This window comes from Sminthopsis crassicaudata, chromosome 5, assembly GCF_048593235.1.
Source record: "Sminthopsis crassicaudata isolate SCR6 chromosome 5, ASM4859323v1, whole genome shotgun sequence".
Lineage (NCBI taxonomy): Eukaryota > Metazoa > Chordata > Mammalia > Dasyuromorphia > Dasyuridae > Sminthopsis > Sminthopsis crassicaudata.
The window spans coordinates 42,515,151-42,534,928 of NC_133621.1; the positions used below are offsets into that span (position 1 = coordinate 42,515,151).

The window sequence follows — 19,778 nt, forward strand, 5'->3', positions numbered from 1 at the left end:
TGTATAGATGGAAGCATATTTTTCAAACTTTATATTTCTTTTTTTTGCAAAATGGCTTGTGGAATTTTGTTTTTTTACAACTTCATATGTATGATGGATGTCATATTGCTTGGCTTCTCAATAGGTGAGGGAAGGGCTGGAGAAAGGGAGAGAATTTGGAACTCATTTTGAAAAAATGAATGTTAACAATAAACAAATTAATCACTTTTTTAGTGTTGTAATTTATATCATCCAGGAAAACTGCCATTAGAAAAGGGTCGTTTATGAGGGATACCCTAGTATCCATTCAGAATATTTGGATGCTCAAAAGGGACATCTCATCAATTTGGGAATTTTCTTCAAAGAGACAGATTTTAAGTCCACCACATATGTCTATCCTACATGACTAATTTTTATATTCCCATAAATTCATCCACCCACTATGTTGGAAGCTTTCCTCAATTCTTCCTGACATTGAGAATGGCAGCCTGATTGTCCACTTTTGTCTGGCCTTAATTGTGGAACTAGTCCTTCTTCTTATTCATTCATACATTTTCCTGATAAAATCCTTTACTCTTGGTACTCAAAGTTTCTTATTGGTTATAATTTGCAGCCTGTTTCCTCTGATCATATAACCTGCCATAATGGCTTTCTGTGTGATGTTCCTTTTTTTTTTTTTTAAGTTTTTCAGAAATTTTGTAAAACTGGTTTTATGCTTTTTTATTTCTTTCTGCTTTATGAAATGGTGAGGGTCATGATCATCCAACATCTTTGTAAGATTTTACAAATAAATTTATATTTCAAACCTTTGTAGCCTTTGGCTATTATTCTCTTTTTGGCAAGTAACTTAAATGTTTGCTGATTAAAGGTGCTATCTGGGTTCTTTTTGGCCTTTTGTGGTTAAACTCTGATATGAAGTTATTATGGGATTAATCGTTTGTTGTTTATTTCTCATTTTAGTTGCTTATTATTTGCTTAATTTAGGAATGACCTCTTTTGATTGAACACCCTATCTTTTGTCATTATTCTTTTTATTAATTATCTTTGCTCTAATTAGTTGTTGGTCTCATTGTACATAAACAGCTATTTAGTGGTCTTTTTTTTCTTAAGATAGAATATTTCATTTTTTTGGTGGTTACTCATCATATCCAGGATTTATCAATTTTTCTCTTTAAAAATGTTTTGTGATATAAAAACATAAGACCTCTCTATAGTCTCTAAGGTTTTGGCTTCTCTATATCTCCTTCCTGGTCTACGTTTTCACATGTATTTGTCTCTATTCTCACTTTTCCCAGCTTTGTATTATCACCAAGTCACCAACCATCGAAGTGGATGTTAATTTGGATAATCTTGGTGAGATATTTGTAGAATTTCTTTTACCTCATCTTTCATCCAATGTTGTACAGAGGCTAGTACTCCCCATATCATGTTTAAATCTATTGGGGGAAAGTTCTTAGCATGTTAGGATTTGTGATTTATGAGAAAAGATGGACAAGAATTACACAGGATATAGGGCATGGATAGATCATGAATCATAATATTGTAGGAACTTCATTGAGCATTGTTGTTGATTGAATCTCTAGGAAAACATGAAGAGTTGGGGTTACATTTAGCATTAATATCTTATGTTTTATCCTAAAGTATTGTGCCAAAAAAGTGCTTTTCTGTTTTACTCTATCATGTTTACAGTAAATCTTGGAGGTACAGGTTTAGGGTGGAGATGGAGTGGTGTATGTATTTTTACTCAGATTTTAAAAAGTATTTTGAGAGACTGTTTTGCCCAAGATCATGCAGCTGTCAAATAGCAAAGCTAGGGTCTCAGAACTCTTGTTTTCTTGTTTCGACTCTGGTTTTTCTTTAGTTTAGGCATTTTTCACTCTATTGACTCTATTTGGGGTTTTCTTGCCCCATTTTCTTGCCATTTTCTTCTCCAGCTCAATTTACAGATGACAGAATTGAGGCAAATAGGGTGAAGTGACTTGCTCAGGGTCACATAGCTAGTAAATATCTGAGGGCAGATTTGAACTCAGGTCTGACTAACTCCATGACTGACACTTTACTTACTGACCATGAAGGTACTTTTTTTCCTGCTATATCATAGAATGCACAGTATAATTTTCATATGCCTGGAAAAGTACAGATAAGAGATTTGACTTTTGTGACTAATTATTTGAGTTGTCTAGGTATGGGGCATGGTGGTTTAAATTTTTTTTCCTGTTCATAGGATCAGAAGATTTGTAGGTGTATACAATCTTGAAGATCATCACATACAGTTCTTTCCTTTTTAAATGAGACAGATGGGATCCAGAGAAGAGAAATACTTTTCATAAGGTTACACAGATTGCAAGTAAGATTTGAGGTTAGATCCCAGGTCTTTGTACCCCAAATTTAATGCTTTTTTCTATTGTATCTTGTGTTTAAATCTTCTAATATTCATATCTAAGCTTAGGTTAACTGGTCTAAGTTCATCATCTCAGAAATTTTTGGAAGGATTCCCAGGAAGATGGGAAAGGGAGATCAACAGACTTCAACATCTACACAAAATATAATAAAACTTTGATTAATAGTATTTTTCCTCCAAAGTAAAAATAATAGGCAGGGAAACTGAAGCTTCTGCTAAAAACTTGAGACCAACATTGAACAGTCAAAAGCTTCTTTCCTCAAACTTTTAAGAAAAACAAAATGGGTTCTGAAATCACTCTCAAAGCTGTTGAGCCTGTTGTTTTATCCATCAGGAACCTCAAAAGATTAAAATTTTGTATTTTTTAGAAACTTTATCACATCTCTGGTTTTCCTAGGATTATTTAATTCAACATAAAAGTAAGGAAACAACTTTTTAAAAAATACTGCTTTCATTTCTCAATATCTTCTCATCTCCTAGTTATCCCTAAGAACAAAGAATAAAAAAGAAAGAGACAAATAAGTTCAGCAAAAGTAGATAACACATCAATTAAGATCAGCCTTGCAATAGTCCATGGTCATAATTCCTCACTTATATACAAAGAAGAGAGAGACATTTTCATATACTTTATTCTGGGTTATGCAAATCATTAGCATTATTTATTATTTATTTTTTCAATTTATGTTGTTATTATTGCATGTTATTTTCTTTGTTATATTTTACAATTTTACAATGTTTATATAAAATCTTTTATGTTCATCGTTTCTTACAAAGCACTAATATTCCATTATATTCACGTACCACAATTTGACCATTAACCCATCAATGAGCATCTGTTTTGTTTCCAGTTCTTTGTCCCCACAAAAAATCCTGGTATAAATATATTAGTGTATATGGAATCTTTCTTTGAATCTTTCACCTAGGCCTATATGCCTAGCAATGGGATCTTTAGATCAAATGTAAGAGCTAGTTTTTAAAAATCCCAACACAATATAACCTTCCTTAGACCAAGGGGGTCCAGAAAAAAGTGCCATTGAAACCACCTTTTCGAGATTAGAAGGAATACAATCCCATCCTTTGTTATTTGCAAAAATTCTGCAGAATATTAGCTCTTAAAAATGAAATTATAAACTTCTTTTTAAATGCTCTTTCAATCTCTTGGTCTCTGTTTCTGTACATATGTGTCTGTACATATTGACAATCAATGTTATACCAAGTGCTACAAATCTAGGTGTTGAAAGCTTAAACCTATTGCTTCTTTTCAGTGGAGGAAAAACTGTTAGTTTTCTACTTTGGAAAATTGGAATTGATAGAACTTATTTTATAAATTGAAAGGTTTGCTTTGATAGGGAAACATCTCCATCTTGTGAACTTTTTAGGATATAACTGCAAATATGTTGCCATATTGCATTTTCATAATAGCATATGCAAATTGCACAGGGGTCAAAATTTGTTTCTCAGATATTCTGTATAGTCAAAAGTTTTGCCCTATGCAGTTCACTTGCCTAAGGAAAGCAAAGTGGTAAACTGACTTACCAAGATTTGTACACCTTATTCTTGGGTTCATTCAAAATTTAACCAATATCCCCACCAGATTGTTTATAATGACTGAATCCTTTCTTAAAAGTTTTATAGATAAATTTTGTTTTCACATTACATTTATGGAGAATCTCCATGCAGTGAAAGATCTTTTGTAACAGAATAAAACAATCTGGCAAATCTAACATGGTCTCTCAAAGTGTAATTCCCCAGTTGATCGGCATCTACTCATTTTCCAATTCTTTGTTACACAGAAAGAGCTGCTAAAAACATTTTTGCACATGAGGGTCCTTTTCTCTCCTTTATGATTTCCTTGGGATAGAGTCCCCGTAGTGATGCTGCTGAGTCAAAGGGTATGAACAGTTTTATACCCTTTGGACATATTAGAAAATCATAATTAATGTACAAGGCACAATAAAGCCATTCCCACTTTTTTGGGGGAGATTATGAATATGTTTCCATTTTAAAAGCCATAAGATTTTCCTAGTCGGAAATTTTCCCATTTCCTATTCTTTTATTTGCTATTGTCCTTTTTCCTGGAAGAAAGGTAGGGCCTGAGCCTTTTATCAATGAACCAAGGTTTTTGGAAGAGGTCATTGGGTAGCATTTGCAGAGTAAGGAAAACATAATGGAAAGAGAAATAGATAGCCCAGTTTCCAAAGAGGGCTGATTATTACTTGCCTTTAAGAGAGGTCAAATGATCAGATTTAAAGTTGATTCCTGGAGACAAATGTTTGAGTCCCTGTTGGGGATTCCAGCTGCTGTGCCTTAGCACCTTCTCATATGCCTATTGGTATTCGGGGCTCCATGAGAAGGAGGCTGCTCTTGAGTCCTATTTTAAGACAACTACAGTAGGCAATGGGCAATGGAGAGGTATATGTCGAGCATGAACAGACCAAAACACATTCTAAAGAAGGAACCATAAAGAGAAGAGGCATAAAGGTGATCTACTTCTTGTGGAGCTGTTCCTGATGCATCATCAAAGGTTGGAGCCCCTGGGGCATAGCTACTCCATGCTACTTGTAATTCTGCACACTTAAAGCAAGAGAGCTATAATTAATATATAGGATCATATTATTATGTGAATACAATTATAATTAATAACAATAGCTAACATTTATATAGCACTTACTAAAAATCAGGCATTATACTTAGTTCTTTACAATTATCTAATTTGACCTTCATAACAACTCTGGGGCTATTATTATCCCTATTATATGGAAGAGGAAACTGAGGCAAACTAGTATAGTGATTTGCTCAGTGTCACACCTCAGTGTCTGAAGCTGAATTTGAACTCAGATTGGCACTGTGCATTCTGTCACCTTACTGTCTTGACACTCAGAGGAAATGATTCACAGTAAAGTTTTTTTGCTAAGATGATATAGTAGGATCACTAAAGACAAATATATCCTCTATCAACCTGGGGTACATTCTCCCACAAATACGAATATCAATAGGAAAAGTGGTACATTAGTATACAAACACGAGCAATTCATATCTCTAGTATTTCAAGACCCCAATTTTTCCCCCTCTTCTTCTAGTACCCTTACATTGTTTCTCCTGGACAAGCATCTCTTTTTTGGAAGGTTGTTCAGCTGGGCTTCTCTGCTTGGCTCCCTGTCACCTGCCAGAACTAACTGTCAAAAATGCAACTGAATTCCCTGGCCCTGCTCTTTACAGAGTCTATCTCCTAGTGCTGCAAGATGCCATCATAACCACTGGGGAGTGAGGAGAGAAAGTGCCCCTTTTTCCTTTCTCTCTTCCTTCAAGTATGTAGAGTTACTAGCCGTCAAAAGCTGAATTCTCAGTCCTCAGAGTGATTTCTTTCTTTGATTCACTCCTTAGAGAGATAGAGACAGAGAGAGACAAAGAGAGAGTGAGAGAGACAGACAGACAGAGAGAGAGAGACAGAGAGAGACAGAGACAGAGTGTGTTATATGTGTGTATTTAGCTTTTTAAAGGACTTTTAAAAAAGAGCCTTTGGCTAGTCAAAGTCTAACTGCTCCCTAATGCCATCAATCTTGACTGAGCTTCTTCACACCTGATGGAGGAATAACAAGAGCTTCTTCACACCTGATGGAGGAATAACAAAAGATAAACACTTTACAATACATTTTAGACCTCAATGCTTCTATTATCTCTTTTTCTTTTCCCTTAACTATTGTCTTCTTATCAAATGGGCTGGGAAGAAATTGGTTGATCTAATTTCCCATTCAACTTTCCATTACATTGAGGGAAGAATGAAAATGAAGGATAATGATGGACAGTCCACATGTTTCATGTCCTCCATGCAGTGTGAAGGGAAGACTAGAAGGGAGGCCCTCTTGCTTTGGGTATACTTTTCTATGGAGGATTTATAGGAAGATGTGGAAAACAATTGCATAGGCTGGGGTAGGTTATGAACTATATCACCAGAGGGATATACAGAGTCATGAGAACACAATGCCATCTTGACAGTATGATGAGTAGAGATTTTCAGTGTGTTTTGTAACTCTAGGGGTTTCTTTCTTGCTTTTGTCTCCCAACTTTGGTGACAGTACTCATGCAGGTATCGTTCTGGGGTATAATGGTTACTCTTTTGAAGATGTCATCCTCAAGGCTGACTTTTCTTAAGCATCCCATGAAACAAGAAAACCTGACTATTTCTTTGAAATGTTTTCCCCAAATGTGTATACTTTTCTGCCTGATATTGATCTAATAAATTTGTAATTTATAGAGAGAAAATTATGTGGGCACATTTCTAGAAAAGAAACCATGGTGTAGACTGTTGAGGTGTGCCTTATACTGTAACTGTCTGACATCCACTTGCTGTTACTGTGCAGGCAGATCTTGCCTTGATAGCAATGCTGCCTCGTTATTTCATTATTTCATAGACATTCCATTTTTTTTAATTATAGCTTTTAATTTGCAAAACATATGCATGGGTAATTTTTCAGTATTGACCCTTGCAAAACCTTCTGTTCCAACTTTTCTCCTCCTTCCCCCCCACCCCCTCCCCCAGATAGCAGGTAGTCCCATACTTGTTAAATATGTTAAATTATATGTTAAATACAATAGATATTATTAAATATAAATTAAATATATATATATATATATATAGATAGATAGATATAAATATCTATATCTATCTATCTATCTATCTATCTATCTATCTATCTATCTACACACAGTTCTCTTGTTGTACAATAAAAATTGGATTTAGAAAGGTAAAAATAACCCAGGAAGACAAACAAAAATGCAAGCAAACAACAACAGAGTACAAATGCTATGTTGTGGTCCACACTTATTTCCCAGTGTTCTTTCATTGGATCCCATTTAATTTAATGAATATTTACTAAGCACCTGCTGTTTGCAAGCCTTTGTCTCAGGCACTGGGGATGCACTAATTAAGCTGTGTAATTTTGGGTAAATCTTTCAGGGACCTTAATTTTACTCACCTAGAAAATGGGAATTATAATACTTCTGCCACTTAATTTTGTGAAGAAAGTTTTTGCAAACCTAATGTTTATCCAAATGTGAACCGTTTTCAAAATTGCAAATATTATCTCATTTAATCCTCACAACAACCCTGAGATTTAGGTACTATTTTTATCCCCATTTTACGAATGAGGAAACCGAGGCGTATCTAGATTAAATGTCTTGCAGTTGACACAGAAACTAAGTGTCCAAGGCTGGATTTAAAGTCAGGTCTTGATTTCAGGTCTAGCTCTTTGTCTAGTTTGATATAAGTTCTTGGATTCTGTGATTCTAAACTACACGGAGAATTCATTTGTAGAGTGACTTAAGAATATGGTTGCAAAGGTAGCATCATGATCTCTCCCCATCAGCTCACTTCTAGATTATGAAATATATAGCAGTTGCTTAATAATTATTAGTTTAATTGAATTGATTGACTAAGATAGGGTTTAACATATCCATAGATACTCTCTTGAGGGATGGATGGATTGATGGATGTCAAGGTGGCATAGGTAATTTGGATCTGAAATTTAAAAAAAAAGCAAAGGAAACCATGTACATACCCACTAAATTTTGTTCATGCTTTAGAAAATCAAAGAATAAAAAAATACAATCAATTTTCCAACCAGACCAAATTTATCAAACCTCTTAATTGGCAGGCTTTTTCTAAGACTTTTTTCCTGAAATGATCTCATCAGGCTGAAAATACTTACAGGCTTTTTTGGAGTTGTCTTCAGAATAGGAAATCTGCCTGCTGAGCCAGCAGAGTAGATCTCTTTTATCCTAACCTCTGTGGGACCTCGGACAAATCCCATCCATTCTGCTTCTCAGTTTCTGGGTCTGTAAAATCAAGGGGCTTTATTGGATGCTCTCTAAGATCTCTTCTGACTCCCACCTTCCAAGATGTTCTAACTCTTATTTTTCCCTATCTTTCAGCTCCTTCAGTCTAGACCCTGGAAAACTAAAAGGAAAGAGGGAACTAGAGAAATTATCGGAGGCCTTGACTTTGGATCTTCCACTTACTACACTAACAAGCCATCCAGAAGCGTGAGTAGTTTTTGTTATTTGCTAGTAAAAATAGCAAAGAGACCAGGAATCAGTGTGTCTTGACTTATGAAATGGTGGGAGAAGTTGTGAAGAGGATGGTTCAGGGGAGGAATCCTCCCCTTTTTTTAGAATTCTTGTCTAAGTGGTTTGTGTTATTTGAATTTGGGAGTGGAATGATTCATCAGTCCAGTATGTTTCTGTATTGTGAGTTCTTTAAACTAAGATTTAATTGCAAATGAACTGGACTTATTTTGGTGTTCTCTGGACCTTCTCCTTGAGGATTGAGCCTAACTTTTGCCTCAGTGATGAGGGTTTCAGAAGCAAAATGATGTATGTGGATTCAGCACCAAAATGTGGGTGATGATGGCAGGCACCAAAAATTGGGGTTCGCTCGTGTGAAGAATTCACAATGGCCATTCCCTTAGACAAAAAAGTAGATGTATTTAGGGGAATAGTTTATAAACAAAATGAAGGGTTACATAGACACTAGGGAATGGTAAATAGGAAATAGAGTGGGAGAGCATGTGAAAGAAAAGTTCCTCAGTGGAACTCACAATTTACCCATGAGAAAAGGAGTATCCCATGAGGTGAGGGCATGCCCTTAATTGACACGTTAAATCCTGAAAAGGACTTAGCACCCTAAAGGACATATAACAAGAAGTGGTGTTGGGAAGCATGGTGGAGTTAAGAGAGACATATTCTGCTATGGGGGAAGGGTGAGGGGAAAGACATCACGAGGCAGAGTGCTGTAGTGAATTGACCCAAAGAATGGGATGGCCCATAAGTAGATTTTTAAAGTAAAAATTTAACCTCCGGGACATGAATGGGATTTCTGATAGGACATGGCAAGGTGAGACTGCTGGAAATCTCTACAGAGGGTGGGTCTCGGTTATTTGACATGACTTGGATTTCAAACTGGACAACCTCCTCATTGTGTGGGGCGAGGGAGCTAAATTGATCCCTCCTTGCCTCAGGGATAATTTTTTTTTAGTTTCTTTCTATTCAACACACCATGTAGGACCTCATCATTAGCACAGTGCTTGCCACATAGTGGGTGCTTAATAAATATCGATCGATGGATTGACCTGTACTTTCCCATCTTTCCATGTTTATTTTGGCTAGAATGTCTTCCCGCCCCTTTCTTTGATTGTTGAATCCTAGAAAGTCCAGCTCAGATACCACCTCTTCCATGAAACTTTCTTGGATTTTTCTGTTTTACAACTTTCCCTGTCCTCCTCTTCTTTCACATAACTCTCTCTAGTGTAGTTCAACTTGTTTTACATTCTCTCCTTATATGTGAGTTAGCTCTCTCATGCCATGAAGACAGGGACCACCTCTTCTCTCAGTTTTGTATTTCCCTTATGGGAAGGGAAAGGAGCAAGTTTTCATTAAGTGCCTGCTCTAGACACTGTTAAATGCCTTATAAAAATATTTCCCATTTTTCCCATTTTACAGGAAACTGAGACAGAAAGTAGTTAGGTGACTTGCTGCTCAGTCTCTGAGTCCAGATTTGATTTCCAGTCCAATCACTAACTGGTCCTAGTATAGTGCCTAACAATCAGTCAGTGGGTGATTTGAATGAGTAATCCATTGAAAGAGACTAAGGAGCATTGGTCAGAGAAAAACAAGAGTGATGTCCCCAAATCCGAGGGAGATGATAATATCAAAAAGATGATGAGCAGTGCCAAAGACTGCAGAATGATCAAGAAGAATGAAGCTTGAGAAAAGGCCAATGGGTCTGGCAACTAAAAGATCATTATTAATTTTGGAGAGAAGAGTTTTAACGAAATGATGAGGTTGGAAAAGGCATTGTAAGAAGTTAAAAAGAAAGTGCGAAAGAAGGAAGGCACCTATCATAGACTACTTTCTCCAGCAACATGGTGGTCATATTCAATATACTTAGAGGATGGAGTTAATTTTATTCTGCCAGTTAGGAGTGTTTTAGTGTCAAGCACCATAAACCATCCCTCTGTTAACTAGGACATCTCTCTGACTGGCTGATCAGTTTTCAGATTTGGTTATATTATGCATTTGGTATTTTCCTTCCCCCTGTATACACTAGAATGTAAATTCCTTGAGGTTATAGATAATTTTAGTTTTTTAATCTCTGTGTTTGCACCTGATAGGTGCCTAATAAATTCTTTCTTTAATTGTTGGATTAAGTTCTGTGAATGCTTAAGGAATCTTTAAAGGGGAGTATAAAATCAAAGAACCACAATGGAGCTTAAAATTCATGTTGTTTATTTTATGAATGCAAGAAACTGAAGCCCAGATTTGTAAAATGTCCACTTCAATGGGTGTTTTTTCTAGTTTACGAAATTGCCCTGTGGTGAGTTATCTGAAGCTTTTTTTTTTTTAATGCCTCAGAAAATTAGGCTCTTTTGTGTGTATGGGCATTTTAAAATTTTGTTTTGGCATTAATTTTTAAAACTGAGTTCTGACAGCAATTTCTGCACATGAAAACAGAGGATTGCAGTTTATTTTAAAGTGACTGGTTTAAGTGTAGGTACCATTTCCAGTGAATTAGAATTTAGGCATGATTCCTTTGATTTATGTCCTTACATGCTGGTGTTCTCCATGGGTCATCTGTTCAGTTTCCACTCTATTCAATTTCCATCGATGTGGATATCCCCATTGTTGGCTGCAGATCGCAGGCCATCCCCCCGCTCTCATCCTGCACTGACACATACAGTTCCATAAAGAGGTTTCCTCTTCCCAGCTGAGACTCTTTCCCCCTCCTTGTTCCTACAGTGAAGTCAGAATGTGATGGCATCTGTTTGGTTTCCATGGATGCAGACTCTGTTTTCAAAAACACACAGCTGTGATATCATTGTAGCTTAGAGGTTCAGGAGTCCTGTATTTGAATGACTGGTAGCAGAATCGTGGTCTTATAAGAAAAGAGGAGTTTTTCTCAAGTTCATTCAGAGTTGCAATTGAAACGTGGTTGTTGTGCCATGATCTAACCCTTTGGTATGATATAGAGAGGCAGTATGGTGCATTGGACAGAACTTCCCTTTGATTCAAGACTTATCTTTAACATGTTCTGAGTGTGTGATTCTATTCAAATCACTTAACCTTTCAATATCTCAGGCAACTATTTAAAATATAAATTAAATTATTGTCATTCAGTTGTCTTCAGTCCTGATTCTTTATAACCCTCTGGGATTTTCTTGCCAGAGATAAATGGTCTTTAAGTCATTTTCTTAATTTAATAATATTTTATCTTTTTTTTCCAATTACACGTAAATATAGTTTTTGACATTGTTCTTTATAAGATTTTCGAACTCCAAATTTTTCTCTCTTCTCCCTCTCCAAGACAATAAGCAATCTGATATAGGTTATACATGTACAGTCATGTTAACCATTCCAGCTCATTTTCCCAATGAGGAAACTGAGACAAATGGGGTTGAACAACTTGCCTAGGGTCACACATTGAATCTGAAGACAGATCTGATCTCAAGAAGAGTTCAAGTTCAAACTCTAAGCCTGGTGCTCTATCCACCGTGCCAGCTCTGCCTTCTTTCTTACCTCCAAAAAAAGAAAAAAAAAAAAAGATTTTATATATTGGAGAGAAGGCACGAGATAGTGAAGTGAGAGGACTTGGGTGTAAATCCTGGCTTTATCACTGTGTATAATCTGGGGCAAATCTTTTTTGCTTGCGTAGATCCTAGTTTCCTTACCTGCAAAATGAAAGGATGGGTCTAGAAAACCTAAAAGGTCCCTTATATCTCTACAGCTGTGATCCTATGTAAAAAGACTTCTAAATTAATTAAAGTTGGGTCAATACATGTTTAAAGGAGACTTCCTCTTCTTGTTAAAGCAGATGGCAAGATTAAAATCCATTATCACTGTTAGCATGCAGCTGCTTACTAAAATAGCGATCTAACTGAAGATAGACTACCGCCACTAAACCTGCCCTCCTCCCCCCATTGTTCATGCCTGAGACCTTGAATTTCTTTTTATAAAAGCTTTATAAATGCCTTTTGTTTTGACATTGCAGTCATTTCCTGATATACCCTGGCCCCTCTGAGCCTTGCCTTGTAACAAAGGAAGACCAAATAGTAAAATTAACAACCATACTTAGTTCCCTAACTCTCCTAGTAAAATAGGGGTGGTGGAGTTCCTCATTTTTTGGGGAAGTGGGGGGAGGAATTGGTTGTTACAATTCAACAAGTTTTCATTTTGTTGTTCTTTTTATTTACATTTTTTTTTTGATTGCGTTGGTTTCTTTAGATACTTACTAGCTGTGTGACTTTCTGCGGGTCACAACTTCTACCTCTCAGTTTCCTCAGCTGTACAATGGGTATAATGATAGCACCTGCTTCTCAGTGTTGTGAGGATCAGATGAGGTAACATTTGTAAAAAATAAAATGCTTAGCCTAATGCATGGTACATGGTGGGTACTTAATTCATAATGAACAGATTTATGTTGGATTCTACACATCACACACAGGTGGATTCTCTATCATTTAGGCCTATGCTGCCTCTTCATATCAGTCATTAAGCAGTTAGTAAAACAGTCCTTTCCACAGGACTGAAAATGGAAATTGAAACCCATCACATCCACTGTGGAAGGCTGTCTTGGGTGGCTTTTCGCTTCCCTGAGTTACGATAGGTCGTCTTTAGCAGTCTCTGACCTGTTTGGGTGACATCCTTTATTGAGTTACCATTTTTTAGGGGAAAGGAATATATAATAAAATAATGAGTCAGTAAGAAGTTAAGCACAGGCAGTGTACCAAGAGCTAGGGATGTGCTGGGGAAGAGGCAAGATATAAGTAAGGTAGGGCAGATACAGCCCCTGCCCCTAGAGAAGTCTATAATCTAATGGGGGAGATAATAATCAAACAACTACTTACTAGGAACACACACATATGTATATTCTGTATATATAGAGAGTAAATAGGTGTGATCTTAGAGGCAAGTCAAATCTCTATATCTTTAGCTATATTATATCTATAGTCTATGTATAATATTTGTCTCTATACATATATAGTATCTATATACATATATACCATATATACATTGATATAAATAGTATAAATGGAGGCGATCTCAGAGATCACTTTATATTATCTGTTTTATAAATGCATCACTATATTATGTGTGTTTATATATATATAGACACAAATAGTGTGTGTATAAATGTAAGTATGTGTATGTATATATGAGTATCTGTAAACATGCATATATAGTCATGTATTTTATACATATTATATTATATATTTTACATATATTTATAATTATATATAAAAATCATAGTATAAAGGAGAGGTGATCTTAGAGGGAAGGAGCTAATGGTGGGAATTTGGAAGAGCCTTTTATAGATAGTAGAAGTGAACCCAGTCTTGAAGAATGCTGGGAAACCAAGACAGTAAAGGGGAGTCCCTGCTCGCTTTGTTGTAGACTAGTAGTAGACTACATCTGAACTTAGTAGTCTTGAGTTCAGATCCACACTCTGGCGCTGAATGAATTTGGGCAAATTACTTAAGTTTCCTCATTTATAAAATAAAGGTGAGCTCTTTCTAGCTCTAGAGAGATAGATAAGGTATTTGTTAAGTGTGGGGTAGTGGGATTTAGTGTGGGATACAACGGGATAGCTAGGCGGGCCAGTGATTAGAACACTGGATTGCAATTGAAGAAGACCCAAGTTCAAATGTGACCTCAGATACTTACTAGCTGAGTGAGCCTAAGCAAATCACTTAACCTGTTTGCCTCAGTTTCCCCATCTGTCAAATTAGCTGAAGAAGGAAACGACCAACCACTCTATTATCTCTGCCAAGAAAACCCTAAATGGCATCACAAAGAGTTGGACACAATTGAAGTTATTGACTAAATCACACGATGCAATAAAAGCAAATGAGAGTCCTTAATTTCTGGGAGATGATGCTCTAATGAGGAAAGACAATATAGAGAAGAGAGCTGGAAGTGGTGGGAGTGGGGATGGTAAGGAGGTCACTGTAAGACCACTGGAATAGCCAGAAGTGAAGAGAGGTTACTCTAGTCTCAAGAAATGGTGGTCCAGACTAGGATCTCGGCATCAGAAGGCTGTTCAGGGAATGTCCGAGCCTGGAGAATGAGAGAATTCTTTTATCTATGATCCTGGGGAGGATTATTATTGAGCTTTGTGAGTATATACAAATATGGTCTTTAACGATGTGTCTGGTTCTTTGTGTATGTTTACGTTGTTACCATGGCCTAAGAATTCATAGTGAAGTGGTCAGCTGATGGGTGATGAGGCTCTCTGTGGCCAGCTAGATTAGCCTTTAGCAGACACTGGCTGTTGTCAGGACTGTCATCAAAGTCTTTCAAGTTTAATAGAAACTTCCAGTTTCCCCCAGGATTGTCCTTTAGAACCCGGGGTTCTTTCTGTGCCTCTAATAAAGCTCTAGAATGAAGATTACAGGCATTTGACATATCCACATACCTCTCCTTAATAGCTTTGTATGCTTCAAATAGAAAAGGAATGCTCCTTTTCCCAAAATGATTCAAACAGAATTAACCTCTTTCCGGCCTCCTTTTTCTTATCATAAAAGGAAGGGGTTGGAGTCTTCCTATCAGCTTTTCCTTCGATAGCACACAATGTCTTCTCCATCTAGAGGCAGTGGGTGTGTGTGCCTGGCCAGTAGTCAGGAAGGACTGAGTTCAAATGCACTCTCCCACTCTAGCTGTTTGACCTTGGGCAAGCCACTTAATCTCATTTTACCTCAGTTTCCTTAACTGCAAAATGGAGATTATAGTAGGACTTAATTCCCAGAGTTATTGCCACAATTAAATTAGGTGATATTTACACAAAGCATTGTAAACCTCAAATAGGTATGTAAATTCTAGCTTTTTGTTATTATTGAAGCTTTTTCATGGATATTGGTATTGTTTAGTGGTTTTCCAGTCCTGTGTGACTCCGTTTGTGACCCCATTTGGGGTTTTCTTTTTTATTATATACTCACTAACAAATATAAGTATTTGAATACATGAATGCTGTAAGAGATAAAATTGTTCATATAACTTTGGACAAAGCAGAGTGGGCTAAACAAAGAATAGCAGGTAACAAAAGCTATTGCCCTTTCCAAGTGTTTTTGGAGTAACAAAATTTTGACTTTTGATTTCCTTGCACTTTTTTATAGTCAAGAAATATATATATAATTGTGGCTTTCTTGCTCTTAATTTCATCATCTCCTTTGGCTCTTTCTGGCTTCTTCATAGGTTTCATATTTCCCATCTTTTATGATGTCATTATATTCCATTGCATTAGTGTGCCATAACTCATTCATCTATTCACTAGTTGTTGGGATACCATTTTTCCAGTTTTCTGCAGTTACAGATAAATGAAATATGAACAAGTTTATGCAGCTCGATTCTTTTTTTCTTTTATTTTTAGGCCACAATCCAAGTACAGTTTTTCTCTTGCTATTGTTCTTTGAGCCAGAAGTTGTAGAGCAGGTTCTTGATGGGCATCTAGAGGAAATCTCGTACTCTGAGGTTCTTACCTCATACTCAGGAAATCCTAGCTTTAGTTCCACGTTGAAAATCATCCCAGCAAAGCAGTCACTTAGTCAAAAGATACGATCTTTCTTTTGGTGCCATTTTCTTGATTTTTTTTTTCAATTGATTCATAAGATCTTAGATTTAGAACTGAAAAGATCTTCAGTGATGATTCATATCATCCCTTCTTTCCTCCTTTAAAAATAAACTGACGGTTTCAAAGTTCGATTCTTTTTGTACAGCAAAATAACTGTTTGGACATGTATACATATATTATATTTAACTTATATTTTAACATATTTAACATGTATTGGTCAACTTGCCATCTGGGATCGGGGGGAAGGAGGGGAAAAATTGAAACAAAAGGTTTCACAATTATCAATGCTGAAAAATTACCTATGCATAAAATTTTTGTAAAAATAAATAACTAAATAAAAATAAAAATCAACTGACGCCCAGAGAGGTTGTGATCTTTTCAAAATCACATACAGTAATAAGTGTCAAAACTGAGACTCCAACACACTTTTTTGGACCATTCTTTACAAAGTACCATATTGGACTTTTCACAAACTTCTTCCCATTCTGAGAGCAGCAATGCCCAGTGAAGTTGGGTGACTGCTATAGAGAAATAGAGAGAAGAAAGCATTAGTTTGTGTTTGCCTAAATACTGTTTTAATAGCCAGTCCTGGCCCATCCCAGCTATTTCCCTTAAATTCTAGGACAATAAGCAAAATTGTTGGATGTGAAAGTTCCCTACTTTAAATTAGATTTATGATATAGTAGCTGGATTGCTGCTGGTTATATTGGGACTTTCACAGGCTTTTAAATTGCTGTCTTTGTGCCTATTTCTTAAAAAAAAAAAAAAAAGAATTAGACCACAGTCTCTGTTTTAATTTTAGAAGTTTCTAACACTGTCTTCTAATAAAATTCCTCTGAGAATGCATTGTGGCGATGGTGGAGATGACCTTGGGTTTTCCAAGACAAAAACACGAGCACTGGCAGGTCTTCCCCTAAGTGGGGCTGTATGGGCAGTTTAATCCCTGAAATAGACTACAAGCAGATCTTTTGTCTGAGACTTGACCTAGCTATATCTCTGCCCTTAACTTACCTGGAATATCCTTCTTTATTCCTTTTACCTTGGAGAATCTTTAGCTTCCTTCAAGGATCAGGCTTGGTATTCTTTCCTATGAAAGTTTCTTCACCCTCCTTGAGTTACATTGTATTTACTTATTTTCATTTTATTTTGTATTTAATTTTTTCCTCAGTTACATGTTAAAAACAATTTTTAACATTAATTTTAAAAGATTCTGAACTCCAAATTCTCTCCCTTCCTCTCTTGTCCCATCTCTCTACACTGAGAAGGCAAGCAATTTGATCTGATGTAGATTATGCACTTGTTTTGCATTTCCATAATAGTAGTATTGACTTATTTTCATACATGTTTGTATACTTCCCAGTAGAATGCAACCTCTTTGAAGAAAGGGGCTGTTGCATTTTTATTTTAGTATTCCCAGCACCTAGCCTAGTGGCTGGGTTTTATGAAATTAAATTAAAACATTTTATTATATATTCATTGAATTGAATCACTGGAAGGCCAGCTGCCAACTATTATTTTTCTGCCATAACTTAATAGACTAATGCATAGAGAGCATTTGGGTTGATTGAGTGCAATCCAAGATCCTGGAAGTAGATTCTCTTTATTGACAATACCTGTGATTTATCTGCAATCCACAGCCATCATGTTGCTCCTATAAGATCTACTTACAAGGCATTTTCCTATGACTTATGAATTAATAACAAAAACCATTTGAGCAACAGTTCTAGTAACATAGTATGGTTTTTAATATGGGGCTGGATTTGACGTCAAAGAAATTGGGTTTAAATGTTGGGTATATGATCTAGGAAAGGCATTTTAACGGTTTTAATTTTCTTATCTATAAAAATGAGGGTACAGAGTTGATCTTACATCTCCTGTGTCAGCTTTAAATTGGCAATTGCTTTTTTTTTCCCTTTACTGAGGCGATTGGAGTTAAGTGACTTGCCCAGAGTCACAAAGCTAGGAAGTGTTAAGTGTCTGAGGCCCAATTTTGAACTCAGGTCCTCCTGATTTCAGGGCCAGTGTTCTTTCTACTGTGCCATCTAGCTGCCCCCATGATTGTTTTTAAAAAGCTAAATTATCAAAGATTTTCACTGTGGATGAAAACTATTGCATTGGGTATAACTTAAACAATGAATCGTTGGGCAGGTTGAGGATTCTAGAGTCCACCCCATTTCTCTGTCACCCCATTTCTCTGCCTCCCCAAACACATCTGCTCAAATGATTAGAGTTTTTTTAAAAAATCAATACAAACTTTGTGTGTTTGGGTGACACGGTTTCTTCAGTCACTCTTATGTAACACTTTGCAGTGACTTTTTCTTGATTGATTTACTTATAAATAATTCATGATAATTCTTAGAAAGGAAGGATGAAGATCTTCATACTCTCTTATGTAAAAAGTCTGAAGGGAAATGAGAAACACAAACCAAAGCTGAATCCTTTCTTAACTGCCAAATAGGATGGCCTTTTAAATTTTTTTAAAATTAATTTTATGATTAACATTTTTTTGACAGTACATATGCATGGGTAATTTTTTACATTATCCTTTGCACTCCCTTCTATTCTGAATTTTCCCCTCCTTCCCTCCACCCCCTCCCATAGATGGCAGGCAGTCCCATACCTGTTAAATATGTTATAGTATATCCTAGATACAATATATGTGTGCAGAAACAAATTTCTTATTGCACAGAAAGAATTGGATTCAGAAGGTAAAAATAACCTGGGAAGAAAGACAAAAATGCAAACAGTTTACACTCATTTCCCAGTGTTCCTTCTCTGGGTGTAGCTGATTCTGTCCACATTGATCAATTGGATCTGAATTAGATCTTCTCTTTGTTGAAGATATCCACTTCCATCAGAATACAGAATGGTCTTTTTTTAACCCTCATCTTCAATCTCTACAGCCTTGGACACTGTCAATCTCTCCTGGATTTATTTTCTTTCTCAGCTTTTATAAAACTGTTCTTTCTTAGTTCTTCTCCTACCTGGGACCATTCCTTCTCAATATCCTTTGTAGGGTCTTCATCTATCTGGGTCAAGTTTACTTTTCAAGGTCTGTGCTGAGCCCTCTTTTCTTTTCTCTCTATAGTAAATGTTCTTAACCTGGATCTGTAAACTTGGTTATAATTTTGATAACTTCTTGTTCAGTCATTTCAGTCACATCCAATTCTTCATGACCCCATTTGGGGTTTTCTTGGCAAAAAAAACTGGAGTGGTTTGCCATTTCCTTCTTCAGCTCATTTTCCAGATGAGGAAACTGAGGTAAATAGGGTGAAATGACTGGCCCAGGGTCACAGAGCTAGAAAGTGTCACACTTGAACTCAGGAAGATGAGTTCTTGATTTCAGGCTCTCCATTCTATCCACTATCCCATTTTGACAACTATTTCAAAATAATTGGCTTCCTTTATAATCCTGTATATTTTATTTTATGTACTTAAAAGCACTGTTTTGAGATGAGATCCCTAATCTTCACTAGACTTCTGAAGAAAAGGCGAAGAAGTCTGGCTTTGTACTATTGGTGCTCTCATCAGCTCTCAGTGATTCAAGTACCATCTCTGTAAAGATGAATCTCAGATCTATCTATCCAGTTCTAATAACTCTCCCTGAGCGCATCTCATAGACATCTCAAATTCAACATGTCTAAAATAGAACTTATCATTCTCCACCAAACTTGCCTTTTCCCAGCTTTCATTTTTCCTCTTGCTATGAAAGGTAGTTTCTCAAGCTCTAACTTAGGTGTTACTGTTGACTCTGTACTAGTGCTCACCTCATATATACAG

General features: G+C 36.3%; 1 protein-coding gene across 1 annotated transcript in view; it reads left to right on the forward strand.

Annotated features, from left to right (window-relative positions):
- Positions 1–8,311: 8,311 nt before the first annotated feature.
- TRAK1 (trafficking kinesin protein 1) overlaps positions 8,312–19,778 on the forward strand; it is a 166,563-nt gene continuing 155,096 nt past the window's right edge. Inside the window, 1 exon segment of the mRNA XM_074272180.1 lies at positions 8,312–8,422. The gene's annotated coding sequence lies outside the window, so the exon portion shown is untranslated.